The sequence below is a fragment of the Triturus cristatus genome, chromosome 2_1 (genome assembly GCF_964204655.1).
Source record: "Triturus cristatus chromosome 2_1, aTriCri1.1, whole genome shotgun sequence".
Lineage (NCBI taxonomy): Eukaryota > Metazoa > Chordata > Amphibia > Caudata > Salamandridae > Triturus > Triturus cristatus.
In genome coordinates, this window is record NC_140581.1 from 891,107,560 (window position 1) to 891,121,172 (window position 13,613).

At 40.2% G+C, this 13,613-nt stretch overlaps 1 protein-coding gene across 2 annotated transcripts in view; it reads right to left on the reverse strand.

Annotated features, from left to right (window-relative positions):
* The window catches only part of TRPM6 (transient receptor potential cation channel subfamily M member 6), a 671,614-nt gene that overhangs the window by 562,260 nt on the left and 95,741 nt on the right, over positions 1-13,613 (reverse strand). The window lies entirely within an intron of this gene.

Consider the following 13,613-nt stretch of genomic DNA (forward strand, 5'->3'; position numbering starts at 1 on the left):
AAAAATGTCAGCATTTTCTGAATATAATTCCTGTAAGTTACTACAGCCAGAAAGGTGCAATAGCCCAGCATCACACAATAACACAATGTCAACCACTGAATCTGCAATATCCTCCCATTACAAATAATGAAAGCAGAAAGAAGGGACTTAAAATAGAACCCAAGAGGAAATATATTATATATATATATATATATATATATATATATATATATATATATATATATATATATTATATATAGTTTTAATTTTTAAACATTTAAATAGAATTAAAACATACATATTTAGCAATAACATATTTTAATAACCTTTTTGTTTTATTTAATGTCTATTTAAAAATAAATATAACTTAAATGTTTAAAAAAATGAATAATTTAAATTAATTTTTTATGTAATATGTTGAAATGTTATAGCGGATAAATAAAAACAATTTACTTTAGGTGGGATTAAATTAATTCTTTATGTAATGTGTTGAAATGTTATAGTGGACAAATAAAAACAATTTACTTTAGGTGGGATGTTATTTAATAAATAATTTATAAAAATATTGTTCATTTATTCAAAATTAAGTTAATAGTGATGTTGCATTTCTTTATTTTGTTCTACATTTAAACAAATAAGTAGTAATATTTATTCAACATTAAAATATTACTAGTTTTTCAAAATGTTAACAAACTTTTTAAATGTTACCTAAATTTGACTGGTGGCACAGATCTCTATTTGACAGGAACGTGTAGGGAAAATTAAAAAAAATGTACATGTTCTATATTTATTTTAAATGCAGAGCGAAATCAAAAAAACTCTCCAGGGCTCTTAACTTAATTTAGATTAAAAAATCGATTAGTTTGTATATATTGAATTAATTTACAATTATGTTTTCTGACATTTAAATTATAAAAAAAATCTCACCTAAAGTAGAGGAATGGTATTTTGTTAAGTAAAAATAATCATTTCAAGTGATGTGCAGACTTAGCGGCCGATTCCGATCTGGGTCGGAAAGCTCTCCGACCGAGCCGGATCCGGAGTGTTTTCCCACCGAGCCAGACTGCTGCAGTCCGACCGAGCGAGTACAATGCGTCCGCATGCTGCTGGACTCGGTTCGGTCGGACTCCCATAGAAGTCAATGGGAGCTGGTCGTATGACACGTACATGGGCTCCCATTGACTGAATGGGTACGTCTCGCACAAGGGCGCCCCCTACAGTGGGTACGCGTCGGTGCCATCCACACCGTTCATGCCAGTGTTGGGGAGACCCTTGGGTCTCCCCCTGTGTCCGAGTCATAAGGCTGCGGGTGATGGGGGGTCCGAAGCGGACCCCCAAAGGCAGCTTTCAGGACATTTTGCGAGCCGGAAACTTCGGCTCGATCCGGCTGTCCGACGCGTACATCGTACTCGCTCGGTCGTAAAACGCCTCGATTGCGCGGTGCAAATCGTGTCCGTACGAGTCAGTCGGAGCGGGTCGGATCCGGAAACGGTTTGGTCAGAACACAGGTGTACAGTCGCATCGTACTTGCTTGCTCATACAGGTGTCCGAGTCGGTCGAGAAACACACGTCCGACTCGTACCTTTTTCCCACCGGATCGCGTTCGGAGCCCTTCCGACCCACCAAGATCGGAATCGGCTTATAATTATACTTTATTAAAATGAATGCTACATTAATTTTTAAATTAAAAAGGGTTTTAAAATATATATATATGTTTTATATTTAGATTATTTTTAACATTATATTACATATATTTATATTTTTAAATAATGTAATTCAATGTAATATTATTTACTATGGGGTTTTTTTTTAGGTCCCTGCTCCATTATTGTCTATGGGAGTGTGTTGTAATACCAGTGGTTGGCCATGGGTGGTGCTGGGCTTACTCTAGCTCTGAGCTAAAGTACATTTACAACAGTTTTGGTTCCTTTTTGGCTTTATTAACTTTAGAGGTGCAGTGTGTGAAAAGGAATTGGCTTACTTTTGTGTGGGTGGGTGCACGTCACTCCCTTAACCCTCCCTAACCCTTGCTAAGTCACTACTTACTCCTCCCTGAACCCCTCCCATTCAGTAGGAAGTATGTACCCTTTTCCAGCCTCTCCTCCTCATCACACATTTACTACTAAGGGCCTGATTACGATGTCGTTAGGAAGGGCTCCAGATGGGATTCAGTATTGTAGAATGCGATTCGGAACCCATGTTCCCGACCGAACCGTACACATTTCCCAACGACCGATTACAATGCCCGGAAACGATTCAAGCAGTCTGAATCGGTTCCGAAAGGCACTGGGACAGTCCGAGTTTTCCAAAGCCGAATCGTACAGCTCTATGGACACTGTTTCCAGTCAAGAGATTACGATGATTGATTCGGACAGCCGTTCCGATTCGGTTTGCCCAAGATAAAACTGATGCCGGAATCGGTCTTTGGGGACCCGTTGCGGGCCCCCCTTCATCCGGAGACATATGGATGTTGACCGGGGGGCACCCATGGGACCCCTCTTCCCAACCATGTACAATGTGGCAGGTACCATGGGGTGTCTGTCACAGGGTCCAAGGTTTTCCTCAACCACCCTGTTTTTCAATGGGAGCCTGTGTTCTCGTTCGGAACACTGGCTCCGACCGAACGATGTTGGGAAGCATCGTAATCGGTCATCTGGACTTGCAGGACCCAATTAGTTTGGAAACTAGTCTGGACCCAATTCATTCGGGACATTTTCCAAACGACATCGTAATCGGGCCCTAAGTAGTAAACTTATATGTCACAAAAGAAAAGGTAGGAGATATGAGGGTCAAAATATGTTTATCAAATGGATTTTGTAGCCAATACTACTAATATGGTACTTCTTTGTGTATTACAAAAGATAGCTTGTGAATTAGGCCCTAGAGGTTTCACCATCATTTTATGTAAGACCAGAATTGCACATTTTTGAAGACCAGAAGTCAAATGTAGGTTTTAATTTGGATTGCTGTGGTGTTGAACAAGCCTGGTTCCAATCTTAACTGTGTGCCATATTTTATGGTGCCGGGAACGGGAATTCTGGAATCTACGTAATGTATGCAGACGTTAAGAACAATGTGAGGGCTAAGGAGAGCCAACTGTCAATGTAGAAGCAAATCCCACTTCACTACCTTGAGTATATCAGTGCAAAAAATTAGCATCCATTTTTTAATGGGCAAAATTGTTTCAGATTTCAATTCGCCTTAGCGAGTCCAGATTTAACCAGAAGCTACTATCATTGATTTTTTTGTGAAATGGTACTTTGCTTGACCTTTTTGTCTGCAATGAACATCCCTGATCTTGATGAGCTATACAAATATAGCAATTTTCCTCATACCTCTTTAGGCTACGTAGGCTCGGAGAAACCAATCGATAAACTTAGCAAAAGCAGACTCTTAAAATCAGAATGGTGACAATAGTGTGAAGGTGAGTGTAGATGTCCTTGAAAACTGGCATCCCTGTTCACAATGAAACAACTTAGAAAGCAAATAGTGAGGTATTTTTCAAGGGTAATCTCACAGAGGTCCAGAAGTAGAGGAACATGCAAATTGATGAGATGTGGCAGACCTTAAAAAACAAAGAGAATTTGACCACAGAACACTCAGAAAATGTCAGTGACAAAAGATGAGAAGGAGTCTTTCTGGATAAATAAGCCAATTGTCTTGCTTTTCCTTCAGGGCACCTGAGCAAGGCTTCAAAATACCATGACACAACATGAACACTCTTCAAAATAAGGACTCTACACACTTTAGAATATCAAAATACAATGTGAACAGAGCTCAACACTCATTTGCCAAGTAAAGGAGAATATTTGTTGCAGCACGTTCCTATATATCAAATGGCAATAATACACAAGAAAAAAAACATAGAAAGATAACTGCATGTACACAAGAATAGATAATTAGAACTTGGAATACTTCACCGGCTGTCTGTCTTGCATCACCCTGCCAGCACGACTGAGGAACCCATTGACAGTCTCAGCAGGAGCTCTCAACCCGGAAAGGGGTCTAGGCAGTGCGTCCACTCCTAGAAGAGTTCCTGTCAAAGCGCCAAGAGGTCTCCGTCTATATACTAACACAGAGAGAGGCTTCTAGAAGTTCCCCCTCCTTTCATCTGCACAGTAGGTGCTGGCTGCACTCTCTGCATCGAGGTCACTCAATGGACCTGGCCAGGCTCCCCTGAGAGCTGAGACAGAATTCTTCACTTTCTCATCCTTGGACACTGTAGAACGCCCACACTGTCTGTTATAGCAGCTTATCTCTCCTGCTCGATGAAGTGAGAAACATAAACAATCTATGTGCAAGCAAGTAGCCCGATCCTGCCTGCCTACGCAGCTGAAAGGCAGGGTCAGACAGACACAAGATAAAATTGTGCTCACAAATGTAGTTAAAGCAACATGGAGTCATGGGTCAATACACAATCTCGCAATGTATGATTGCCTATAGCATTACACCAATGCAGAGAAAATCAAGAAGCATGAGTTAGAGACTATGTAAATTAGGCTCAATAGTTCCTCTATTATCATAATGTGCAATTTATACAGCTTAACATAATACTTCCTAGGCCTTTAGGTACTGTTGTAGGTTTTGTTGTGCATGGATGTTTGTATGTTTACCAAATGTACAGGGCTTCTATCAGGGTTCAGACTAGCAACATTCTAGAAAGCCAATGTGCATATCCTCCACCCTCAGTCTCAAAGCAGTCCTGTTACCTAGGTTGAGTCATATCATTCTCCATGTCACTGCATTGCATTGGCACCGCCTTGAAAAGTGTAGCCGTGATGAAAATCATAATATGCTTGGTGGGGCCGCAGCGGCCCCGCCAAGCATTTTGCAGCCTCAATACCGCTGCACCACCGCCAGGGGCCTGGCTGCGGTTGTCCCAGGGTAGCCAGACCACGCTGGTCTTAATGGGGCGGTTGGAAGACCACTACCACTGCGCCCCTGCGAGTCTGGCTGTCTGTGGACCACCAGGCTCGTAATAAAGCCCCAAATGTCTAAAAGGAATTAAAGCATTTTCCAGCCTAAAGGTGGCGGTTGTGATGGTTTTCATTTTTGGAAGTTATGCAAATTTAAAAATAAACCCCTGAATCTCAATGTGTACCTGTGATGTCTGCTATCAAATTTTACAAACAGATTAAAATTGCTGCTTTAGCCAAATTCCTCAGATAGCTGCAATCTTCTAAATGAGCCAGTTGCTGAATAAGCCCATTTTCTAATGAACATCACCAGGAAGCACTTTCCCTGTGGTGACACCAAGACAGATTTATAAAAGGGCTGAAACCCCTGATGGCAGTGTTCATTGTTATAGGGGAAACCAGCAATAGACCACTGACTTCAAGAGCCATGGGTGATCCCTTCCACTTCCCATGACTGAAAAATGACACAGACTTGGATGTCCGTGGACTGAAAAGTTTGCTTCTTAAAGTCAGGTTCGGAGTAACTCTATTATTTTACCTATCCCTGGCATGAAGACTTGAAGGACAATAACACACAATGGCTAAGTGCTGTTCCAGAATGTTACTACATGGAAACCAGCCTGGAGATGTCTGCCTTATTTCTCAGATCCAAAGTTGTAAGAGTAACAAGTAGAATTTCAACGGTCAGTGTGCAAAGACTCCCTGGGCTGACGTTGTTAAAACTAAGCAATTCAAGGACTTTGACTCTTTTTTGATATTTCATCAGAGACCAGGATGAAAATCCAATACCCCTTGGGTAAAGGCATGACTAATTTAGCTATTTTCAGTTTTACATAGCACTGTTTTGTCTTATTGGGTGTTAGAGCAATTTACAAATAATCAATGAAAAATATATTGAGCTATATAAATCGTTTTAAGTGAAAGGGCCATACTTAAAACACAAAATAGAGGAGATGTGTCTTAGCAGGCATTGATGTCATGAGAATCCTGTGGATACATCACTTGACATAAATCCTGCAATATAAGAATACATTAGCAAGAATAACAATAAAGGTAGGAATAGCGAAACGTGCACAGTGAGTTCAAATAAAGCAGAAAAAGGTGGATTTTCAGCAACTTTCTGAAGACAAACATCCAGTTGAGGCAGAGTGATTGTGCAATGAAGTTCCAGAGAATGGTCACTGTGTCATTAAATGGTTGCTTTGGAGTCACTGTGGTGTTTAAGGGAGGTAAGAGGGAGTATTCTGTGAAGCCCCCTGTGTCCACTGGAAATGGTAAGAAGTGTAGCTATGCTGGGAGGATTACCTACAAGAAGGATAAGAGTGCTAATTTTGCACAGCATTCTTACATGGACTGGGGGTAGAGTTCCTTTACCATCCATCAGATGTGATGGGTGCATGGTTAAGGCAAGAGATGATTAGTGCTTGGTCTGCAGTTCTCATTTTGCCAGAGGTCATAATTTATTATTTCTTTCAGGGCATGTATGAAGAAATTAGAAGAATAGGACAGTTTATTAATATGAGGCACTAAAGACAGATTATTGTCTTTGATGAAATGAAGGGAGTTCACAGAAGTTGGTGAACTAGGATAAAAATCATCAGAAGATAGCTCTTTCAGAAGGGCTTTGTCAAATGTATTTCTGTTTCTAAGAATGTTGAATATAAACTCAGTCTTTTGGTATTTTTAAGAGGAAGTTGCTTCACAGCCAATGCTGTATTTTCTTTAGGCAAATTTCAGTGAAATGATGTCCACCAGGCACCTTGTTTTTAGAACGTCCTCAATGTATGGATATATGTTTATTCCAGTATCTTTTACTTTCTAAGATAGAGGTTCCAGTTAGATTTGGAATAATAATGGTGCAAACATTGATCCTTGAGGTACTCTGTATGTCATGTTAAATGATGAGGTGAAGTTATTGCCACTTTTTATCAGATTGCCATGATTAGAGGAATATGAAGCAAACCTGCAGGAAACCTCCTCTTAGAGACCCATTCTGTGTTCAAGAATGTTTAGTAGCCTATGGAGATCAAGAATGCCAAAATATCTCTCTCTCTCTCTCTCTGTCTGAAGAGAGAGAGAGAGAGAGAGAGAGAGAGAGAGAGAGAGAGAGAGCGAGAGAAAAAGAGAGAGAGAGAGATAGATTCAGGATAACCCAAAGGGAGCAATAACCTTCATCAATGATATGTTCAATGTAGTCAAGCACCTTCAGGGTAACTATTTCCGTGCTGAAGCATGGTCTGAATCTTGGATGGTAGTGATTGAGGAGATGGTTGTTATTGACAAATTTGATAAAATTGATTGAAGTCACAGCATTCTATGGCTTTTTTTAGTGGCGTATCTAGAAGTGATTATTAGGGGGGCATTCTAGGGCAAAGATAAAATGGGTGGGGCCACTTGCAATGGGCAATTGCAAAGAATGTGAAAGTAAGTGTGTGCAAGCGTATGTATGTAAGTGTGTATGTATATTCATAAACTTCACTCACGCAGCAAGCACGGACCAAATTATTTATTTTATTTTCATAGTTTCCATGCAAGTCCATGACACATTTCGGCTGCTTTGACACGGCCTTGATCACATACATTTACACACACACACACATATATATCTATACATACATTATATATAATATATATATATATATATATATATATATATATATATATATATATATATATATCGCACCACTTCCACCTTCTCCAGAAGGAAAGACCGCACACAGAGTGCTGTTTCAAGTTATTTATTAGTCACCATGATCATCAAGGTGCTAGTTGAAACGCATCCAATTCTGTTGCTGTATTAAATAGAAATATATAAGTAGAACTGCCTCGTGGCTGAAAAATGAGGGCCCTCAAGTGATCACCAGTGGCTGAGATTAAATAAAGCATTCCATCCTTCACCTTGTTATATGTTGCAGTTGACTAAATGAGACAGGAGAGCCCAGACATGGGTCCTGTTCTCAGCGTGTCACAGGAATCAAGCTGCACCCTGCTGGCATCACCTAAATAGCCCAAGCCTGGTGTTGGCTTCTAAAGTGGGCCTAGCCTGGCATTTCAGGATGAGTTGTTCCCATGACAAGCTGGGTCAATTCTGATTTGCATAAAGCGGGCCTCTGTCAAACAGTGGCTTCTTGGTTAAAAAATGATGATCTGGAATGTGGTCCGAGCAATCACCCGCAGCTGAGATTAATTCGAGCATTAACCTATCACCTTGTTGTTTGTTGACATTGTAACTCGGGCATTCAAATCCAAGCAAAACAAACCTGCGGGGTTACCTTTAGATATAGAGGGGAATACACCTAATTTGTAGAATACCATGTATTTAAAGATCGTCTTATTCATGAAAGTAGATAGATACTATTAGTATCGAATATCAACATATACATAGTTGGGTTAAAGGATAAAGCTGACAAAATTAACAGTTCTTATATAGAATGTTCATTTCTGCTTTCTAAATCTACAAGGGCTCCTTCAATTCTTTAAAACAATGGTTTCCTTTCTTAAATGCAGGATCTTTGGAGGAATCTGAGAAGAGAGCTGGGGATTCTGCTGGAAACCCTGGATTTAACATGTTATGGCACTGGAGGCTTGGCCATAGCATGCATGACGTAATACTGTTGCAAATACTTGACCCCTAAGATAATGATAATGTGAAATAAATGGAGATGAGGCTTTGGGAGGCTACGTTGAAGAAACTATTAAAAACTTGGAAGGTTCCTACCCCATGAAGATTCAGAGAGCATTTAGTTATGGGATGATGCAGAGATTTTCAACATTAATGCAGGACTGCTCCCAATTGAAGAGTTTGCCAAATTTCATTGGCTCGTGGCTTTAACAAGCAGAAGATAACTTCCTGTAAGTAAAACACATGGATTGTACCAAATGAGAAAAACAAATCACTGCTCTTGAACTGTAGTCCATTGTCAACCTTAACAGATTACCTGTTCTGACAGAATGTAGTCCATCAGAAAATAACAGCTGACGGAATGTAATCCATCAAATAATATGCCCCTCGACTGTTAGAACATGGGCATCAAATACAATCAACAGAACTCATCCATTATGAGAAGTATGTGTGTTTCAGAATGCAGTTTTCCAAAGAGGCCCAACACCACTGACTGCCATGCTATGTCTGGTGGGCAGGACATGCAGAACTACTCCATCAGGCTTGTTTTTTTTTTTTCCGGGCACTACATACAGGAAAATTGAATCACTGCCTTTCACTAATAAGCTTTTTCTTGGCCACGTGCTGTTTCTATTATCTGCTTCCTCAGTTGCTTTGGAATCACAGTCTGTATGCACCAGATAACAAATCACTCAGCTGTTACAGTCGGCTCACCATGAATACGCGTAATGGACTTCAGCGCTTCTATTTCTACATTTGCAGGTGGTTAAGGTGCTTTGTAGATATGACTTCACTGAAGCTGCTGAACTAGCTTTCTGTAGACAGATTACAATAGCTGCTCAAGAGTACAATGGGCTTTTGCACCTGTTCTTGAACATTTGTGGAAATTTGGTGATATAAAATCAGTTAAATATATTTGCAAAATGTCTGTTGAAAAGTTAGAATCCATGAAAAGGAAAGTGGGATTTGCCTAATGTGCATGGGGCTCTGCCCGATCCATTCAGAAAAAAGCCTTTGCCTGGTCAACTTTGTTATAGCCTGACTGTAGCATAACAAGGCATGTGTAAACAAGTCCTGGAAAATGCAGCAAGTAAGTCCAACCCAGGAGATGATGTAGACTTAGTGCCTAAGTAAGACCTCCCTTACTGGCAGAGGTAAGAATGCCTTCACACAGACATTTATATCTGCAACAAATGATGGACGGAATGCTGAATGATTCAAACTTTCTCCCCCAGTCAACAGATCTGGGTTAAATCTATGTTCTTTTGCCCACTATGTCACCCCAGTTTGGACCCAGCCATTTGTAAATCATCCCATGACCCTTTGGCTCATGGATACAGTTCAGACAGAACTGCCAAGCCAGGTTCTCCCTGGACCAGAAACAAGCATCCTGGGACCTGTTTCGGGGTATGTTCCCATGAGGCACAATATAGCTGTGTCTGAACTGGGGTGGCGAAGTGAGCTAAAGAACGATGATGGATTCAACCCAGATCTGTGACTGGGGTCTGAGTGTCTGAAAAGTTTCAGCGCTCCGTCCATCATTTACTTGTGTTTGCTTTGTTCGCCCTAAATTGGCAGGGTATGCCAAGACGTGGGTTCCTTGCTCACTTTGACACTGGATTCATCTAGCCTGGCTGATGAGGGCTGTTAGCCTGAAACCAGTCGCAGGATGCCTATTTCCAGTCCAGGGAAGACATGGCTTGGCAGTTCGGGCTGGACGGTTCCCATGAGGCACAGGGTCAAGACTGATTTGCGAATATATACCTTTTTTTTGCATGCGTTTACAACGCAAGCCATAACAACGCGGTTGTTACGACTGCGTTGTTATTTCGCATACCATTACAACGTAAGTCGAAACAAACACTTGCTGTAGGGAGCGCTGGATGTTGGAATAGTATAATTTACTATTCCAACTCCAGTCTGTGCGGACACTAGGGAAGGTGTTGGATTTTAAATCCAACACCTTCTTCCCCCTTAACGCAAGTCGTTTTTTCGACTTGCGTTGTAACGGAGTGCGAAATAACTCGGTCGTTATAACGACCGCGTTGTTATGGCATGAGTTGTTCCGCTTGCGAACTAAACGGTGTTTACCCTGATTTGCATATAGCTGTGTCTGAACTAGGGTGGCGAAGTGAGCTAAAGAACGATGATAGATTCAACCCAGATCTGTGACTGGGGGCGAGTGTCTGAAAAGTTTCAGCACTCCGTCCATCATCTCCTTGTGTTTGCTTTGTTCACACAGACATTGGCACAAGTCCTATCTTTTGGCGTCCACCCAGATGCACCCGTAAACTCATCCCAAGATTGGTCTTGTTACAGATCAAAATACCTGGTGCATGGTGTAATGTACTCATTCTAAAGCGCGCGCGCTGCAAGAAGCTTGCGGGCAGCTCTCTTCTTAATAGAAGAATAGGGCAGTTCAGTTGTGCAGCTGCACAAACTAGAGTCATGCTGCCACAAATATCTGGCTCCTGAGTTTTTAAAGAGCGGAATATGATGGCATGTAAATAAGTGATAGGCCCACTGAGCAAAACAGCTTATGTACTCCTCTCCCACTGCCTACCCTTAAGAGAAAGGAGGAGGAACTGCGGAAGTACTTCCAATGTGTACTCTTTTTCTGGTTTGTGGACACATTTTAAGTTATACACATATTTCTCACGGCTTGAGACAGAAGGCCATCTTTGTTCTGGGGTTTTTACAAACTGTCAGCAATGCAATAATTGTCTCTTTGAATCAGTAAAAGCTTTCTGCACAAATGAAGGCACGCAGTGATATGAATTCAAGATTAGTATCACCTGTGCACAGCCTCATGTTACACAGCATTGTGGAAATACTACTGATCATTCAGTGGGGTTTTAGTATAAAAGGAATCGGGTTTGTAAAACTGAAACATACGGAAAAAGTTGATAATTCAGCTAGTAAAAGTTCCTTCTTAAGGTTCAGAATGAAATTTGGGTTTTTTCCCAGGACGTGGGGTCCTCTTGGGTTTTTTTTTGTTTCTTTTTGGGACCATCAGGCTTTTTACTGTGAACCCAAACATAAAAATGGTACATAGATTGTCAGTTGTAAATATAAGCAAGCATGTCATTATGTATCCACCTAATTGACTTAGGGGCATATGTATCAACATCTCCATTTGCGATTCTCAAATAGCGATTTTTAAAGAATCGCTATTTGAGAATTGCAAAACGGGATGTATTTAAAAAATCGCAAAACTTTAGCGATTTCTTAAAATTCCTTATTGCGATTAGCAAATTGCAAAATCGCAATTAAGGAATACCTTCCCATTCATTTCTATGGGCCAGGAGACCCATAGGAATGAATGGGAAGTAATTCTCAAATTGCGATTCGCAATTAGCTAATCGCAATTTGAGAATAATTTCAAAGGTGCAAGGGTGTCAAGATGACACCCTGATGCACCCCTGAAATTAGCATGTGTGGTCATATGGCGCACATACATGCCCTAAGGGCATGTATGTGCGCTACGTGGCACTTTGTAAAATTAAAAAAAGTGCATTTTTTAAAAAGATCGCAAATTAACACCAACTTGTAGTTGGTGGTAATTTGCGATTTCTTAAGGATTATTCGCAATACTTTGGTGCGTCTTACATTTCATTTAAGAAATCGCAATTTGCGATTTCTTAAATGCTTACGCAAACTTAAGAAATCGCTAAATTAGCGATTCCTTAAATTTGCGATGAGGATTTGCCTCATACATCCAATTTTGCGAATTTTAAACGCAAACGCTGTTTTTGCAATTCGCAGCGTTTGCGATTAAAAATTCGGTTGATACATATGCCCCTTAGTCACATCATCCCATACTTCCATAAGCAGGACCGGAGGATTTGAATTCTCAAGAACTGCCCTTGGGTAAGAGAGTCTAGGCTTGGTTCATGTGACTTCCTTGGAGTCTGATATGGTGCATGTGGGTCATGTTTGTTGTGTTGGTTTGTGTTATCTGGGACTTCTGACACTGTGTCTAAGCGGTTTGTTTTTTCTTTCTTCTCCTTCCTCCATCGATCTCCCATTAATTCCCTTTACTTGTAGACTTTCATCATCTGTTTCCTATAGTTTGAGTTCTGAATAGGAAGGTTTTTCCGACTACATCTACCCTCTGATTCTCACCTTGCAATAATCTTTACATTAAAAAACTGTTACCTGCACTCTTTAAACGTGCATTAAAGAATTATCTTTTCCAGGCTAGATTCGAATGTGTCAATGGGGTGATCAAGAGATATTCTTCCTCTATTCATTCGGATCTTTAGGTCCTCTAGGAAATGTTGAACTGTCTGGCATTCTGTATTCCAAATATATGTAAAATCAATCACAGGAAATCAGCCTGACTCAAAAAATTCATTTGGAAGTAGTATTCCAGTACTAATACTGCACATACTCCAAAATATAATTCTCAAACCTATGGGTGGAGAACTCTGCCTTTGTCGCGTCTGTTTATGTAAAGATATCTCCTCTCAGGTAATGGAGGTCTCGGCACACATATGTGCAGTAGGTAGAAGATTTAGCAGTAAATGTGGAAAGGACAAAGAGAGTAATTACTACTAAAAGAGCGGGGTTCAGGGTATTTAGGGAGGGGCTTAGGGATGTGCATTTTAATACAAAATAAACACCCACAAACGAGTGAAACCACTGCAATTCACAGAATACACTTCCAAATGTAGTATAAGTGTCGAAAGAGACTTAAATGTACGTTGCCAAGTCTTGGTGTCAGTCAAGCTAGCACCAAGCATGGCCAAACACTGGTATTGCAACACACTCCCAAAGAAAACAATGGAGGTAGCGGATTAATCTTAAACTAACATCCCACAGGAATTGATTTAAATTACGTAGATACATTTACTTTTCTTGATGTAAAATTTAATTTAATTATGGATCGGTTTTAGTTTTTTATAAAGTTGATAATACCTGTAATTTAAAAAAGTTATGTAAACTATTTAACTGAACTTGAAACTTAAATTTTTTTAATTAAAACTACTTTTAACCAAGTGTATTACAAATCAAATATAAATGCTCTTGAGGATAGGTGATTTTTAAAAAAACTTTTTGTTTAAATAAATATATATTGCACAAAACTGAGCTAC